At 39.0% G+C, this 18164-nt stretch overlaps 1 protein-coding gene across 1 annotated transcript in view; it reads right to left on the bottom strand.

The window, feature by feature from the left end:
* The window catches only part of jmjd1cb (jumonji domain containing 1Cb), a 157103-nt gene that overhangs the window by 87983 nt on the left and 50956 nt on the right, over positions 1 to 18164 (bottom strand). The gene's annotated exons all lie outside the window — the stretch shown is intronic.

The following is an 18164-nucleotide window of genomic DNA, read 5'->3' as shown; positions in this document are numbered from 1 at the left end:
AGGAGAATGCACACAACAAAGGACAAAAAGAAACTTTCCTGTTTTAACCAACAGATTTTCAGAATTTCAGATTTCCAAATTTATGATAGAGCTGCAATGATTGATTGATTAGTTGTCAACTATTTTGATAATTGATCAGTTTGAGTAGTAACTAAAAAAAACACACTCAAATTTCAGCTTCTGACATAGACTATTTTCTGGTTTATTTGCTCCTCTCTGACAGTAAACTGAATATCTTTAGGTTGTGGAAAATACAAGACATCTGAGTTTTTGGGAAACACTGATTGACATTTTGTAGACCAAACAAGTAATCAAATAATCAAGAAAAAAATTGAAAGAGTAATTGACAAGAAAAATAATAATTACTTGCAGTCCTAGTTTACAAGGTGTACTTGAATGTACCATGAAACACACATTTGATGTTTAGCGACTGATTTTGGACCCTGCTGCTTCATCATCAGCCATCATCAACTATTAATCGAGAAAATAATAGACCAATTCATCAACTATGAAAATAATCATTAATTGCAGCCCTTGTCATGTAAGATACATCTAAAAAGCTGCAACAATAAGGCTAGTCAATTATTTGATCGCAAGGAAATCAATTTCTAACTATCTGACATTTTTCCAAATCAATTTTTAAAACATATGGTGGTTCCAGGTTCTTAAATGTGAGCATTTGCTGCATTTCTTTGTCATTTCTGGCAGCAAATGAAGAGTCCTTGGCTTTCAGCTTTTTTGGTTGGACAAAAGAGCCAATATAAAGACGTCACTTTGGGCTCTGGGAAATCGTGATGAGCAATTTTCACAATTGCATTAAAGATTGATTGATGAAGAAAATAACCATTAGTTGCAGCCCTAACATCTATCATCCTATTTAATTAACTTCAATCAAAGTGCACAGAAGTGTGCACATTAACACAGACATCATACATATAACCACACAGTTTAAAACACAGAATTCATGGATAATTTTGATATACACACTCTGAATGCATATAAAGTACAGAAAAAAGAGTGAAGAAGCAGCAGCAGCTGTTTGAAGTTGATCATATTAAATTCAGTTTGATCAACACTAATGTGGAGGTATTCTAACATTTCACTGCTCAGAGTCACACAAGCCTTTTTGTTTCCTGTATAAATATAATCCACTGAGTGACTGCTGCAAGTGACTGCATCTGTGTGTGTGTGTGTGTGTGTGTGTGTGTGTGTGTGTGTGTGTGTGTGTGTGTGTGTGTGTGTGTGTGCATACATTAGGCATCTTTCTTCATCTCCTCATTTCATCTTCACTGCCTCCTCTGTCTGATCTTCTTTCTCCTTGTTCTCTCATCCCTCCTTCTATATAACTCTCTCCCTCCCCCACTCTTGTCTCTATAGGCACAGAGAGGAAGTGGGATCAGCGAGTGCATCTCTCCTCATTCAGCCTCCCACCCTCCCCCTCTCCCATAATGCACTACTGCATTTGACTGAGTGTTCAGACCTAGCCAGCAGGCGATGAGGACAGCCACCTCGGTCTGTCCTCCTTTGTTTACCGTCCCCACAGTCTTTCTATTTATTACCACCTCCATCTACCCTTCATGTTACTGTCAGTCAAGCCGTCCTGCTCTATACCTCCGTCCTCATTGATTATTGATCCCTCTGTCCATTTCTGTTGGATCAGTAGGAGTCATTCCAGGACACTGCTCCCTCCACCCTCATCTGAGCTAATCCATCACTCTCACATGCTTTACCATCCTCCATCCATCCTTTCATCTCTAATTCATTTCAGACCATCACTCCATCTGTCACTGTCTCCGTCTCCATTTCAGGTCAGGTGATTGTCATTAACAGTTGTCATTAATCCCTAAAAATAACAGCATCAATTAATAATATGTGTGCTTTCTATAACCATTATTGAACTGGGTTTTAAACAAATTAAAAGAGACCATTTGAAGGAACAGATCTGGTCCCACCGATTTTAATCTACATTGTATTCTGTTAAACAAACTGAAGAGAAAATCAATGCATAAAAAACAATGCATCAGACATCTTGCAGCTGATAGAATTTTCTAGAAAGAACTACTCAAAAAAAAAAAAGAAAGAAAAAAACAAACTGAACTGGAAGAGGTCACTCAGTAGGAAGCAGATCTCCACCAGGCAACAGATGGTGAAGCACCTCCTGCAATGCCACCACAACTGCCAGGTGCAACTGGCAGGAATTGGCAAAGTTCTGACAAACATGTTTTTGTATAGTAGTGTATGTTTTCTTTATGATGCATAAAGAATAATGCAATGATATTCTAACCACCAGGGTCAATAAAGACCCCATAAGAAAACCATAATCATAATGATAAACCATTTAGACATCATTATTTATTGAGAACATTTTGTTACTTAGCAAAAACATTTGTTATTTACAGAGATCATCTGTTATTTTGTTGAGAACATTTTATTTATTGAGAATACATGTTATTGAGAACATTTTATTTACCGAAAGGATTTTGTTATTAACTGATAATATCTGTTACTTATTGAGAACATTTGGTAGGTGGTAATTTCATGAAAATCAGTTCAGAATTAAGCGAGTTATAACCGATTTTGTGAAGTCTGCATCTCTCATTTGTTTATTATTGAACCTTGAATGTTCTAATATGTGACCATAACATATCAAGTGTGGAATTCATTTGCAGTTGCTCAGGTTTAAGATGAAAGAAAACTTTTCTATAGCTGTCAGTTTTTGAGCAATGACAAAGGCCAAAATGTGTCCTGCAACAGGATAATTAAGGCTTGTTTTTAGCCTAGCAGTTGTTGATGACTTGTGGCTCCTACCAGCTGGTTAAAAGGGTGAGAAGTCAACAGTCTCTATAAATGTCACCTCAACCCACTGAAGCATACACTCATAAATGTCCACAAAAATTCTGATGGATATTGACAGCAGCTTTAGCCCAGTTGATCACTCACACACATGACCTATTGCATGACCACAAAAATAAAACAATACAGCAATCAAAAGGATAGCTAAATGTTCACCTCAGGTTTTCAACATCTGTCATCATTACAACCGATTCCCCAACAGGGAAGCCGGTTCACCTGGAACAGGAGTATCCTGACTGCAGCAGCTGTTCTGTTTTCCTGTTAGTAGTGTGAATTATGCTCTGTTTTCTAATGCACCATCCTGCTAAGCTGTCTTTTCACCTAGTGTGACCCTGAGGGGTTCTAATGTTCCATCTTAAGCTGACAGAGATGCACTAAATAACACACAGGCTTTGTTATCTACTATGTGTGCTTTATTATATTTGTCTAAACGCATTATTGCCACAAATTAAAATAATGTACAATGTACAGACACTCATGCATATGCACATTTTTCCACGATGTCCAAAGTTTTTGTCAGGCCAGGCCATTAAAACTCAATTTAACGCCTGTTGCTCACTGGCCCAGAGCCAGTAACAGGCCATGTAGGGACAGGAAATTACAGGGCTTTGCTGAGTGGGCCAGTGCTGAAAACAACAACATACACACCAAACATTAAACTGGCCTTCATCATTGCTTCTAATCAGTACCTCACAGAACACACACAGTGTCATACAATCGCTGTTTTGATGGCAGACATCATACTGTCAGTGCAAAGAGTGTGACACAAGAAGTTAAGGTGGTAACAATTTTAAAAAGAATTGAAGTGATAAAGAGAAAAAGAACATTTGATTCTTTGTGGGTGAATGAATTCCTCTGGGTGGATTATCATGTCAGCAAAAAGGAAACCAACTGATGCTGAGATCAAAGTAATAAACATGGAAAAACATGAAAATAACCCACGTGTTTGGTTTTAATTCATTACAAATGATTGAAGACAAATGATGGGACCAGTAGTTTTGTGAGGAAAAGACCAAATGAGGATAAACAGAAAATAAAATGTTCACAATGACCTCGGGTCATGATATTGAAGCTGAAAACTATTAAAATAGGCTGAAATAGCAGTGTTTTTTTTTCTCCTTTCTTTCTTGCAGAAACAAGCTGTCAACCCAGCTTTGACATCACCTTTTCAGTTGATATGGTAAACAGTTAGAGTTAGAGAGCAACATTAGCATTCTTTCTGGCCGCTTGGTGAGCAAAAGTTTAATTTCACTTTGTTTTAACTCTGTTTTTGATCTATGGTTAAAACTTTTTTTTTTGGTGAAAACAGCTGTGCCTGAAAATGCCTCTATGAGAAGAAAGCCAAGGGAAGCTGCAGAGTCTATGAACAACCACTGTCACATTGTTTTCACTTTATTAACTGATGCATTGTTTTAGGGCTGCAACTAACAATTATTGTGATCTGTCAGTTATTTTCTCACTTAATCAATTAGTTGTTTCGTCTACAAAATGTCTGAAAATGGTGAAAAATGCCCAAGATGACATCCTCAAATGTCTTGTTTTGTCCACAACTCAAAGATATTCAGTTTACTGTCAGAGAGGAGTAAAGAAACCAGAAAATATTCACATTTAAAAAGCTGAAATCAGCTTCACAAATTCACTTTTTTCTTATTAAAAATGACTCAAATTGATTAATCAATAATCTTGTCTGTTTGTTGTCTGTCTGTTAAAACCTAGACATACATCCATGTGCTCCACACATTGTTCCAGTAACAAGCATTTTCATTATCAATTCATCTGTTGATTATTTTCTCAATGAATTGATTAATTCAGTCCATGTCAGAACATGAAAAAAACAGATTATGTCCTCTTGTTTTGACCTAAACCCAAAGATAATCAGTTTACTGTAAGAGAGGATTTCTTAAAAAATATTAATAAATAATATATACACATTGTTATAATAGAAATATCCATTTTAAACACCTTAAAGCTGATAAAATGTTACTGTAATATGCAGAATATTTTCTCAATACGTATATATATAAATATTGCAGTGTGGCAAATGTATAGAAAACATACTAAATAATCAATACTATTTATTATTTCAGTTTATTATTTTGCACATAAATAGCATGATATGGTCATGTCCTCAGAACACAATCTAATAATATTGTCCACATCAATTCTGCAGCATGTTCGACTCTACAAATGAGTCAGATTTCTGCAGCTGTCGCATCACATCTCTGTCTGGTAAAGTGAACACACTGCAGTCTGAGATCTAACACATTAAGACAGTGTTTTCTATCATTTTCACCATGATAGAAAGTTTTCTACTGTCCAGATTATTCTGACTCATCCCCTGTCCATCTGTATTGTTTGTGAATTAAAAAAGCAAACTATGATTATCATAAAATTATTATTATTGTTGTTGTTATTAATTGCATGTCCCTAACACAGCAGGCACCCTCATCTATCTCTGTACAATCTGCTGATGTCACTCTCTGCCTGTCAGCCACAAGAGGAGAGACAATGACAGGGAGAGTGAGACATTCCTGTTAAACCTGTTGTGCCAATCACTTTGTGTCAGTGTACGTACGTGTGTGTGTGAGTGTGTGTTGTTGTGTCTTTGTCTATGCTGCCTGCTTTAGCATCTGTACTGATTGTCACTTATTCATCTGCATATAGATTGTGAACACATACAGTATGCATAAAGTAGAGAACAGGGCTGCAGATTGTGTCCTGCTGTGACTGTGATCTCTCTGCACGCACTGATCATCAGCAAGCATATTAATAACCCTGATACGTCCAGAGCATGATGATGTAGTCTGTCTACACACACACACACACACACACACACACACAAACATACACAAACAGAGTACACCGAGTATTCAGTTAAGAAAAACATACACATGATAGGAATGGGAAAACTCAAGTGTCTGGTGAGTCTGTTGCTATAGTAACCAGAGGCAGCAGTGAGCATTGGCCATGGACACACACACACACACACACACACACACACACACAGAGCTCTGAATCAGTAGGCTTCCATGAGCCACAGTGAGCAGCAGAAATAAGAGACGGAGAGAACAAAGGAGAGCAGATGCCATACTTACACCACTACACACCACTTCAGCATCTGATATGATCACCATCAGCAGTCAGTATCACCTCCGGCTGTGTGTCACTCTGTGTGTTCTTATGGCCTGCTCATAGCACCAGTTAAAGACGCTGACCTACACACAATAATGAAGCTGACCACAGATAAGGGTCATCCAGTACAACCCTGCTGCACACTTTGCACGTGACATGATGCAAGTGTGTGTGTGTGTGAGTGTGTGTGTGAGTGTGTGGCTCAATGATTCATTGTTTTGAAATTACTCTCAATTACACTGTCATAATGATTGAGAGTAATTTCCACTTTAGTTTTTTCCGCATTGACAACACAGCAGAAAGGCTGGTCATGACTATTTCAAATGCCATTTAAAGGCCATACGAGAGGAGCAAAGACAAAATGAAAATAGCTATTGAGAGCTAAAAAATGTTTAAAATATATATTCATTTATCAACAAATCATGAATTGGGCTTACTTAGAACAACAATGGACTGAAAGGGTACATTAGGCACCCATTAAGCCACGACTTCTGACATATTTTGACTAATTAAACAATAAAAAACATAAGAAATAGGTATAAATTAATTATCAGCACTTCAAATGAGAGGTTAGACTTTCATTTTAACAAAAATGTTTTTACTTAAATTGGGGCAATATATATTACAAATGTCTGAAAAATTGATTTTTTCCCTAAAACATACATTTCAGAATGTCCAAAGTAGAACCTGACTGATATATCTTTCAGCCAATATTACCGGCCCGCTATATTGGTATATATAAGTATTGGCATATAGGTTGTCCAACATGCACCTATTTTTAACAGAAAATATTATAGATTGTTTTTATTCGTTAGCTTTATAGGCATAATTTTATATATATTTGATAATTTTTCTAATTCCGGTTTAATATAAACATAAATTTTGCTCTATTTGTATTTTTTATCTATATTCATTTAAAATGATTACAAATAACTGTGAAAATGTACTGGTTTGTTTAATACCTTTAAAGTGATAGGACAGTTGAAGATATGATAGGAAAGGGTGAGAGAGGGTGGGGGAATGACATGCAGCATAGGGCTGTGGCCCCTACAGAGGACTTGCAGCCTCTAAACATGGGGCGAACACTCTACCAACTGAGCTGTCAGGCCACCCTGTTATCATTTTTGACAATTAAGTTGACACCAATATATATCTGTTGCAAAAGTTAACCAATTTTGAGGGATCATTGCAAAAAAATGCGTGAATGTGAATATATTCTATGTTTTGAAGAGGATATTAGCCGATACATTTTTTTTTTTCACTCCCTAATATCAGTATTGGCATCTGCCCCAGAAGTCCAGCATCAGTCAGGCCCTGTTCCAAAGCTACCACTCAACTCTCGTGGAATGACATTACTTATTTAAATCTTTCCAACACTTTCCTCCATAATAAATGGTTAAATTATGGCTGAAGAAAGCATGAAAATGCTCAAATAGGTACCACATTTCTGTCATTCTCAACTCAGAATTCAAGCCTTTTACTTGAGAAACAGTTGAGATGCAGCTGACTGCCTTTTTCATGTGTGTACATTTAAAGGCCTTGCAGCGAAGAACAACAGCTGATACAGAGGCCAGAGACACAGAAGACTGAGTGGACAGTCAATATGTATTAACGTGTGTATACATTCAAGTGTCTTCATGATTGTTTTCGTACGTTCATGTACAGCATATGGCTGTATATATATGACTAAGTGTATGGCGGTTCAGCGGCGTATAATCTGCCCATCACTAACGGCTGCAGAGCAGCTTTCTGGCTGGCTGCACATGAGGCCGATGGCAGCCAATGAGCGCGAGGCATGAGAGCAAACGGCCAATGCAGAGAGAGAAGCAAAATCTGCCTTTTAAATAGAGCGCCAGAGAACCACATACCGATACAGAATATAGAATGCAGAGGAGACGAGGAGTGCATTAACACACGACAATATTAATATGAAGGCAAGGACAAAGACGAGAGATTGTGTGTACTGACACTATGTGTGTGTTTGCAGAGCATCTCTGTGTGTCATAAACATTGTCATTTACATGATAAAGCTGCTGAATATATTGTGAAAAATGTGTTTCTTTTATAATTTATTGAGTGATATTGATAAGAAGAGTCAACAACCTTGAATCAATCAGATCACAACCCTCACTTTCACTCCACAACAGTGCAGTTGTTGCGTTTCAGGCCTAACGAGCCTCTTTAACCCTTTTTGATGACTTAATATGGTTTCCAAGCAGTTACCCTCCTTTTCTCTGTCACACACACTGTCTGTCCGTCTGTCTCTCAGCTCCAGCCTTGCCCTGTTGTAAGTCATGTCCAGACACACACGCGCACACACACACACACACACACACACACACACACACACACACACACACACACACACACACACAGTAAGCTCTATCCTGCTCTCCAAAAACTCTAATCTGATTTATTGCGCTTGACTGCACAGAAAACATGTAGACTAGCCAGGCTAAAAAGACTCCTTTATCCCCCAACCCAAAACCCCCACCTCTGCCACCTCGCACACACAACATGAAGCATGCACACACATGCACAAATTACAACAAGTCGGGCTGTTTGAACCCAAGCCTTCCCACCACTATTTTCAGCAACAGAGACACTGCTGCTGCTGGAGGAAACGCTGCGTCAGAGCCAGCATCACCACAGACAAGCCTACTCTTCATGTGAACTAGTTGTGCGTTTGTCTTCAAATGGATTATTGCCAATACGCAGGGCCTCATTACAGATAATGACTACAATGTGGTTGATAATTGTTTGGAATGTGGTCATCAAATCCTGCACTGCAGTTGTATAGTCAGCATCTCCGACAGAGTAACCAAACATATTGGGCTACAATGAAGCAGAGGACGTTTTTCTAATGTTTCTCTTTCTAATATTTCTCCGTCCATTGATGGAAACACACAGCATAAACTGAAGCCTGTAGCTGTATTAACACCTCTGAGACAGTTACAACAAAACTGAACATAAGAACTTTCACAGGGAGGATTTATTGCTGGACTATTAGATTACATTAGTTTTAGTCAAGTGAACCAAATTAATTAACAAATGAGAGTGTATATAGATTTTTTCTGGTTAAAAAGCTGACTGAGTCTATGTATTTATCTGATGCTTTTATCAAAGCAAAGTGACTTCAAATATATGCATTCAATCATGTGGATACAACAAAATACTACAAGAAGCATGCAAGTACAGATGAACTGCTTTAAGTGCTAAATTTACAAACACTGAGAAAGAGAGAAAGGTTTTTTTTTCCATGGGTGAAGATGCAGTCTGATTAATTGCCTAATTGTTGCAGCTCTAGTTCAATTAGTCCACTATTAAATTAATCCCCAGCTACTTTGATAATTGTATCATTCTTAAAAAAAAAAAAATCCAAATTCTCTAATTTCAGCATTGCACATGTGTGTACTTTTTGGTTTCTTTAGTGCTCTATGACAGTAAACTGAATATATTTGCAACGTGGATGAAACAAGACATTTGAGGACGTCACCTGACAATTTTTTACTATTTTCTGAGATTTTATGAACCAGACAACTGATCAATTACTCGAGAAAATGACTGACAGATTGGAAGGAAAATAATTGTTGCAGTCTTAGTCTAATAAATACTTAACAATAGGCCTATTTTTATCCGCAGTTGGTGTGAGAAGTCTACACATCCTCCATTGCAGACTCAAAACTCCTATGTTCAAACAGCAGGACTCAATATGAGAGAAATTATTTAGTCTAAAGTTCTTTGAAATTAATCGTTATTGGTTTTCCTGCACAAAACATGTCATATTATTCATTTGTTTAACAGCAGTAAACATAATGAAACAGCAATAATGTGTCTAAAACCTCCTTGAACTGCTGCAGCACACATTTGCATGTTGTTTCAGAAGCATATAACACTTATGTCACTGTCTGAAATATGGGAGGGGAAGTGGAGGGGGACGAACAAAGCATTTAAAATGGATATGTTGTGGTTAAGTGATATGTGTCTTCAACCATAACCCCCAGAAGACTGCACATTTAGAACAGAAAGCCTTTGTTACAAACTGGAGACGGAGGCTGAAGCTTGAAAGACGTGGCTGTTTACCCGTCAGAGAGAGACGCTACTGGCTGCATAATGGGAGATTTAGGAACTGGTGTTAATAGAGCTTTAACTATACAGGGGAACAAGATACCAACAGTCAAGATATCTTAGATTTATTTTTTTTTTTTTTACATCTTGATGAAATGCACTACTAAATCACAAAAGTGCACCTTTGCTGGTTTAACTCACAAGCCTGTATCATTTAATGGTTCTCAGACCGCCACATACTGGACATTACAACAGCCTGCAGCAAACATTGATGTACATGCTCCTGTTCCATGTAGATAATCTGCACATTATCCTCACCATTAATCATTTAGTCTATAAAATACCAAAAACTACAAGTCCAAAACTCAAAATCTATTCACTCATTACTGTCATAAATGAAGAATAAAAGGAGCAAATCATCACATTTAAGAAGCTGCAAGCAACTTATATTGAATATTTGTGCTTGAAAAATGACTGACTATCAAAAAAGTTGGAGAATAAGTTTCTTTCAGTTGACTGATTTATTAATCAACGAATCATCGCAGTTCTATGAGACGAACAGGGTCTGGGAAGATGCAAGCAATTACCAAATTCCTGAAGTCATTCCAAACATCAAATTTAATATTCCAGTGGATTTTTCTCTGGCCACAAACTGCATGTACTAGAACAGCAAATTTAATAGTCAGCTGTGTATCAGTTATATGAATCAACAAGTCCTGGTGGATGAGGCACTTAAACATTGCAAGAGTGCCTAAGTGGCACGTGAGGTCTACTACAATGAAACAAATGGAGGCATCAGAATGCTTGAAACAAGGGAGGGAGAGAAACAAGACTGCAGCTGAAGCTGAAAACGACAAGTCACTGTTGTGCTCATGTGAAATTTGTCAAGACCTGCAGGTGCTGAGAGGAGTCATGGCTGTGGAGAACAAGGAGAGAGGAAAATAAACAAGACACAGAGGACAGTGGTTATGCAAAGACAAAAGAAACAATGTGGACTTGCTGATAATTTGAAGAGCATCGTTTGAGCGTTACTGAAGAGAGGGAGAGGCAAAGCGCAAAAATGACAAACCTGTTATGCAAAGAGAAATAGAAAAAGAGCAATGAGATGATGAAAGAAATGGATTCGATGGCATGGGGGAGGAAACAGACAAAGAGGAACAAGGAATTAAGAGAGGAAGCTGACAAAGATGAAGAGGAGAGCGTCACCAGAGACAGACAGCAGAAAATGAAGCATGAAGGAGAAGAAATGGTGAAGAGGAGGATGAAAAGGAACTAAAGGAAAGAGTGAAAGGACAGGGAAGAGATGGGAGGAACGTTGTGTCAAGAACAAAGAGGAAAAGAAGATGAGAGCATCATCTGTGCCCAGTGATGGAGAAGAAAAAGACGTCAAATACAACTAAGGGCGAGAAGGATTAGGGTGGGGGGAAAAGGAGGATGGATGGATGAGATGAAGACAAAAAGATGAGAGTCAAGCTGCCTGGAAACTGAGGGACAAGCCTTCCACAACGGCAACCAGGGTGACAACGCTGTAACCAAGGCGCCCCTTCCCTAACAACGGACCAAATGATGCTGCTGCTGCTGCTTTCTACTGCTACAGAATATCAATCAGCGGGGGAGAGAGGGAGTGAGAGAAAGAGAGACAGACTTTGATAGAGAGATGGTCCCCCAGAGGTACATAAATATATGAAGCAGCTTCTGAGTCGCTGGGCTGCTGGCTGGCTTCCCCTCGCAATTACCAACGAGCAAGAAAGAGTCAGTCAGACAGAAGGAGAGGAAGAGAGAGAAATCTCATCATGCAGGGACAGCAAGTGGAGAAGAAGAAATCTCATCATGCAAAAAAGAAATTCAAGTAGGGTTGCTGTGGGCAAAGACACGTTTGATGTTCTCTCCTAATACAAAACACAGAGACTCACTGAGATACTGTGTGTGTGTGTGTGTGTGTGTGTGTGTGTGTGTGTGTGTGTGTGTGTGTGAGAGAGAGAGAGAGAGAGATAGAGAGAGATAGAGAGAGAGAGAGAGAGAGAGAGAGAGAGAGAGAGAGAGAGAGAGAGAGAGAGAGAGAGAGAGTGGTTTCATCAGTACAGAAATTGCTATGAGGGAGAATGCCAGGGCAAGTGTTCAATGAGAAGACTTGCAGATGAGCGAGGACAAAGGGAGATGGAAGGGCAGAGACAAAGACAGAGGGATGATGGAAGGATGTAGGAAGGGCAATCTTGGGACCCAGCAGCTAAATGTGCATGGCTGAAGGTAGATGGGCCATGCTGTGGATGTTCCAGTGTTACTGCTCCTACATCCAGGACAAGATATGAGCCACGTGTTACATTTGACATTCTGCTCCTTGTTGGCTCTGCACACACACACAAACAGTTTACCAGCACACTTACTGCTCTAGTTCTCACACTTGTGCTACCACCAAGTGCTACTTGGTCTTTAAACTGACATCAGAGTTACACTTCCAATGTTTTAATCTCTATTTAAATTACCGGTCAGTGGTTTTCAGCTCTTACTCAACTATCATCACTCAATATAACCTGACAATTCAACTGCACACAGAGCTCAAAATTACACGTCAAATTCTCATCACATACACTTCAACTGTCAGTAACATACCACCTGTAACTTCAACTGCTTACATGCAAACACTTCCATTATCTAGCTCCTTAATGGCATAATATGCATCATTTTCCTAAAAAAAAAAACAAAGTACAGACTCTTATAAATAGGGCTGCAACTGCCAGTTGTTCATAGTTGATTAACTGGTTGATTATTTTCTGAATTAATTGATTCATAGTTGTTCAGTCAATAAAATGTCAGAGATTGGTGGGAAAAAAATCGCTTTTAAAAGGCTGAAATCAGAGAATATGGACATTCTTCTTAAGAAATGACTGATTAATTGATTAGCAAAATAGATGAAGATCAATTTATTAATCGATTAATTATTGCAGTTCTACATATAAACATAATCTATTTCAATTATTACTTATGATCCACTACAAGTGCATGATGAGAGAGCTGCAGGGTGTCTGCAGGTACAGCCACCCTGCAGCTCTCTGCCTGCACTTATTTACTTTCTTATTATTTTGCTGCTCAGGATGCTTTACCAACCCAAAATGTCAGTATGCAATGTCCTGGGAATGACACACAACAATCTTTCTGGTGCATTTACGACCAGCTCAGACAAATCCTACTGATTCTACCTTTAACTTTCTGGTGAACATAAACAGCTAAGCTAATTTAAGCATTGGATTTAGCTAAGTTCATGAACTACATGCCTATTCACAAACCTAGTAGCCCCATCTGACTATTGACATTTGGCCATGCATTACTTTTCCTGGTGAGATTGTGGTTTTTAATGTTGTTTAAAAATCCAGTAAACATTTTCCTCCATCACTCTCTACCTCTTCTTCTCTGCTTCTGGCTACGTGGTCACATACAGCTGTTATCTCATTGGATGTGCTTTTAAAGGTAAGTGGCAGTCAGGATCAAATGCCGAGTGTAGCACTGCCACGGAGTTAGGCGGCACCAACACTAACATACTAGGATAGTCTCAGTGATTGTTATTCTATTTATTATGGTGCTGTGCTCTCCCCTCATCTTGTAGTGCCTTGAGACATGTAGGCTTTCTGCCTGTTGTCTGTCCTGTATCGGTGACACTCAGTTTCCCCCTGAGGGATTAATAAAGTATCTCATATCATATCATATAGAACCACTCTTACTGCAGGAAAACAACAGCCCAGCTTAATGCTTTCAGTGATTACACTTCTGTTCTGTGTTCAGCTCTTACACTTACAACTGACACATCAAATTCTTTCAGTGTTTACACTTCTGGTGAAACCTTAAAACCTTTACACTGCTCCTATTCCCATACAATATCTGACAACCAAAGAATTCACATTTTAAGACATCCTAGCTGCAGTTTACATCTTAAACGTAGACTTAAAGTTTTTCTAATAAAAGAAATTACCTTCTCTAGCTCATTATTCTTATATTTAATGTTCTGTAATATTTAATGTTCTGTATCAGTCAGTTGTGTGTTATAATAATCAAACCTCCAATTGTGTTCCACTACATTCAGCTGAAAATGCTCCAGCTCATTAAATTTATCAAAAGGCAATCTTGAAAAATGTGAAAAATAACACACCTCCTCACTCATGTTTATTCCACAGCCATTACTAAAGTTTCCACTGTCACATTATAACCTTTCACTTTTGCTCAATAAATTACGTGGTGTCTCTCTGCAGAGAACAAAGACAAGTAGCTGAAAAACACAGAGAGCCTCAAAAGATCACCAACATTACAGTGTCACAGTCTACAGGCAACAGCCTCAGATGGAAGTAACACAGACGCAGTTGAGGTCTGGAAAAGATTCCTAATGTTCCCGTAAGTCACCAAACTCATAGAAAAATTCCCTCAATGCAGTTTAACAAGAGTATAAAAAAGCGAGCTTGGAATGGTCTAACCAGGCTGCAGCTCCAACTCTACAGACAGAACATAAGAGGGGAGAAGAGTGGCTCTGTTGTGGAGCTTCACTGGGGTGCGAGTAATGTGAAGGAGAGAGATAGAATAAGAGAGCAGATGAGCTGAAGTAATAGCCAATGACAGCATGAAGAGACATCCCCTCTTCTACAAGGTCATCTCCCTCTCTCTACCTCTCTCTGTCAAACCCACATGGGAACCAGAGCAGACACAAGATGGCAACGAGGACAGAAAGTGTGGAGATGTGCAGCACGGTACAGCCGTTTGAGGGAACGGATACGTGAAAAAGGGGAGGGGGGCAGGCGAGGAGAGGAAAAAACCTGGCAGACACAGAAAAAGAGATAGACTGAGAAAAAGATGGAGGGAGAGGCAAAGTAAACAGCCTTGAGCAGAGTGATGTGACCCAGCTCCCACCCCCTCCTTTATTCCTCCTTCATCTCCTCCATACGAAGGATGTGTGGGCCCAGGAGAGAGGAGGGAGGGAGAGGTGAGAGGAAAAGAGGGAAGGAAAAGGCACATCCAAAAATAGCACTGTGTTGTTGTCGACAACGCATTACTAGGAAAATACTAACTCAAACACTTCCTTCTGAGCCACTAATTTCAGCCTGAAATCTCTTATCTTTAATGGGTTTCCACAGTTTCCTATAGTCTGCTTAGCATCAGCACTGCAGGTCTGCCCCATGAAAATGGATTTATTCAACTACCACACTTCACTACACTCAACATATTGACATTAACAATCAAAATACACAAAGTAAATAGATGTGGAGAAGATAAACAAGGTAGGGAAAACTCTAAATGACTTAAATGCCAACTTTTGCTCAATGAAATGGACAAAAACTCTATATCTATTTAACTTATCAGTAAATACATTTATGTTAGTATTACTTGGCTGGTCCTTAACATTTTCACTACAGACCAAGACAAACAAACTGCTTCAGAAATGCCAAAGCAGATCTTCCATCATACTTTCTGCCTTCCCTACCCTGCCTCTGGCTCTCAGCTCCAAACCCACTGGTTACTACTGAAGACTCAAGTCTTGTGCCATCATTGCACCGGGCATGTTGCATCTGTGTGTGGTTTTGATCCGTCCTTCACATGGCTTCATGCCTCACCTGCCTGATTTTGTTGATTCATTTCAGGTAAGTGGGGCTATGTAGTAAATACTTTAGCTAAATGGTTTCTTTATGATTGTGATGGGAGTCTGCACAGGTTGTTTTATTTTGAAAATTGACTGGGCTCAAGACTTCCGACAAACATGGATTCAGTGCATGTTCGCAGAGTAATTTCTGGGACACGCTGTGTTGCTTCTGGTGGAATCAAACTTTGTGATTATGAAGAGTATTTTCTACACCTGCTCTATAATGCCCTGAGATAACTTCTGTTCATTGTTTTGCACTATGTAAATAAAACTGAATTGAATTGTCAACAATGGCCGTGATCAGCTCCAGTGGCTGCATCGCAGTCGGAACATGAGGCAGTCATGCCTGACTGAATCAAGTAGTTAAAGTTGTTGTTTCTATCAAACGTTCTTCACACAGGACAAAATACTGCATTTGTTGGGGACTGTTTTCAGCAGCAGATTAATCCAATTAATTTGTTGCTCTGGTGAGTATTTCTGGCAGCTACATAGTGTATGTGGGATTGATCAAAATGAACAAAGTGTCAGTGTCTGACAATAACAGAAAATACAGAATATCAGTAGGTGTATTCTTTAAAGGTGAGCCAACACATTTGCAAAGAGAGTAAAGAAAGTGTGGAAAGCAGCCTACATTCTTCTCCTTTTAAGCCACTGATTGCTATATGTTTGACCCCAAGTCTGCTGACTGACCTGCAGACTTAATCCAATTTGTTTCTCAGGTGCAGCCTTTAGGGCTGTCTGTCTATCATTTGTAAGTGATCAGGCCAGATTTGTTTGTTCAGGTCTGTTAATCAGCTCTGTCTGCTGTGGAAACAACACTTGTACACCGTGGACGCATCTCTTAGGGCTGGACGATATGGACAAAAACAAATAGCACAATATTTTTTTTTACCTAAATACTTCCATCAATACTGCAACAATATTGTAGGGAAGGCCATTGCTGCTTTCATAAAATACTTACACAATTAGATTTTTAATAAATAATCATCAGTAATGTGAATGTAATGACTAAGTGGATAAAGACAAATAGCATAACTGCTAGAACAGTCTGGTAAGTTCAGAAAATGGCATTACTTTACTATAAACTAAAAATAAATTCAAATTAATTAAAAGTCATTGCAGTCACTGTTTCCAACTTGGTCTTTGCTTGTCCTCCCTGTTTTATACCACTATAAATTAAATGACTTTAGGTTTTGGACAGAACACACACTCTCAGAACTTGTGATGGGAATTATTTGAAGACATGATTAGGTGCCAGTTTAGTCAGATTAGAAACTGAGGAGGAACTGTTCAATGACATGGCAGTGAAAAACAGAATGTGACAAAGAGTCCATATAAACCCTGGTCAGAACTATGGAACGCTGCAGAGAATACAGACTGACTCCTGACGGAAACCAAAAGAGACAAAGTGTTGAATATTCAGCAGGAGGCGAGGACAAACTGGAAGAAAAACAAGGCATGCTTTTCTTTTCTCTCCACCACTTTTTCTTCCTCTCTGCATTTTCCTTCCTCCCTCCTCTCTCACTCCATCTCTCCTGATAATACGGCTCTAATAATAGCTGAGTTGCATCGAGACAATCGTTCGGTGGAATCTAGGGCAGCCGCTGCAGAGGCAGTATGGGAAAATCCCTCCCGTCTTCTCCAGCCTGCATGCCTGCCTGCAGACTGTGCACGTGTGTGTGTGTGTGTGTGTGTGTGTGTGTGTGTTAGCATTCAATCCATCCTGCACAAGAAGAAACAGACAGAGGACTGATGACTTTTTACATAACGTCTACAGAGTTGATCCTCAGAGTTGGTACTGGATGGTTTTTAACAAACAGCAGCCATATCTTTTATGAAATTCTGTATGCAGCCTCTCCAATATGTTACACTGTATCGGCAAGTAGAAGCTTCTTGGGAAAATCTGAATCAAACTTGTGGATACTGCTTCATGAAATAATTTCTGGTGGAAAGCCCTGAAGGTTAACTAGTACTACAGACATGTGGATAAATACTCTTGTGCATGCGGCTAAGAGCAACAACCGTGTGCATGTGTCAAGCAATGTTTTCACTTGCTTGTTTGTGAAATACATTGCTGGAAATTTAATAAACACTCATCCCATCATTTTTGCTTTTCAGTATAACTCTAATATAACCTGCGTGTCCCTGATAAACCTCATGTCACTTGTGCTCATTAAATCTGTCTGCTGTGTTAGTGAGATAGCTAGCTAGCTATAATTTGTCTGTACAGTAACATAGCAGAAGTACCAAGCTTTGTTTTTGAGCCATGCACGTTTGCCCTGTTAACATCACTGCTTTGCGCTGTAAATACAACAGCAACACTTCTTGAATCCATTCCAAATTAAAAGCCCTTTTGCATTTCAGTGGACAAAAGCCCTTCTTAACAAAGCTTTTATTGTGAAATGCTAGCAGACTTGTGACTCCGCTCTCACTTATGGGCTCTTATTATGTTCCACTCAAAAGCAAGTGAGACACCTGCAACACCTAGTGGTAA

The sequence above is a fragment of the Lutjanus erythropterus genome, chromosome 17, assembly GCF_056507025.1.
Source record: "Lutjanus erythropterus isolate fLutEry1 chromosome 17, fLutEry1.hap2, whole genome shotgun sequence".
Taxonomy (NCBI): domain Eukaryota; kingdom Metazoa; phylum Chordata; class Actinopteri; order Lutjaniformes; family Lutjanidae; genus Lutjanus; species Lutjanus erythropterus.
The sequence above is the reverse complement of the archived record's forward strand: the minus strand, read 5'-3'. Positions and strand labels throughout refer to the sequence as shown.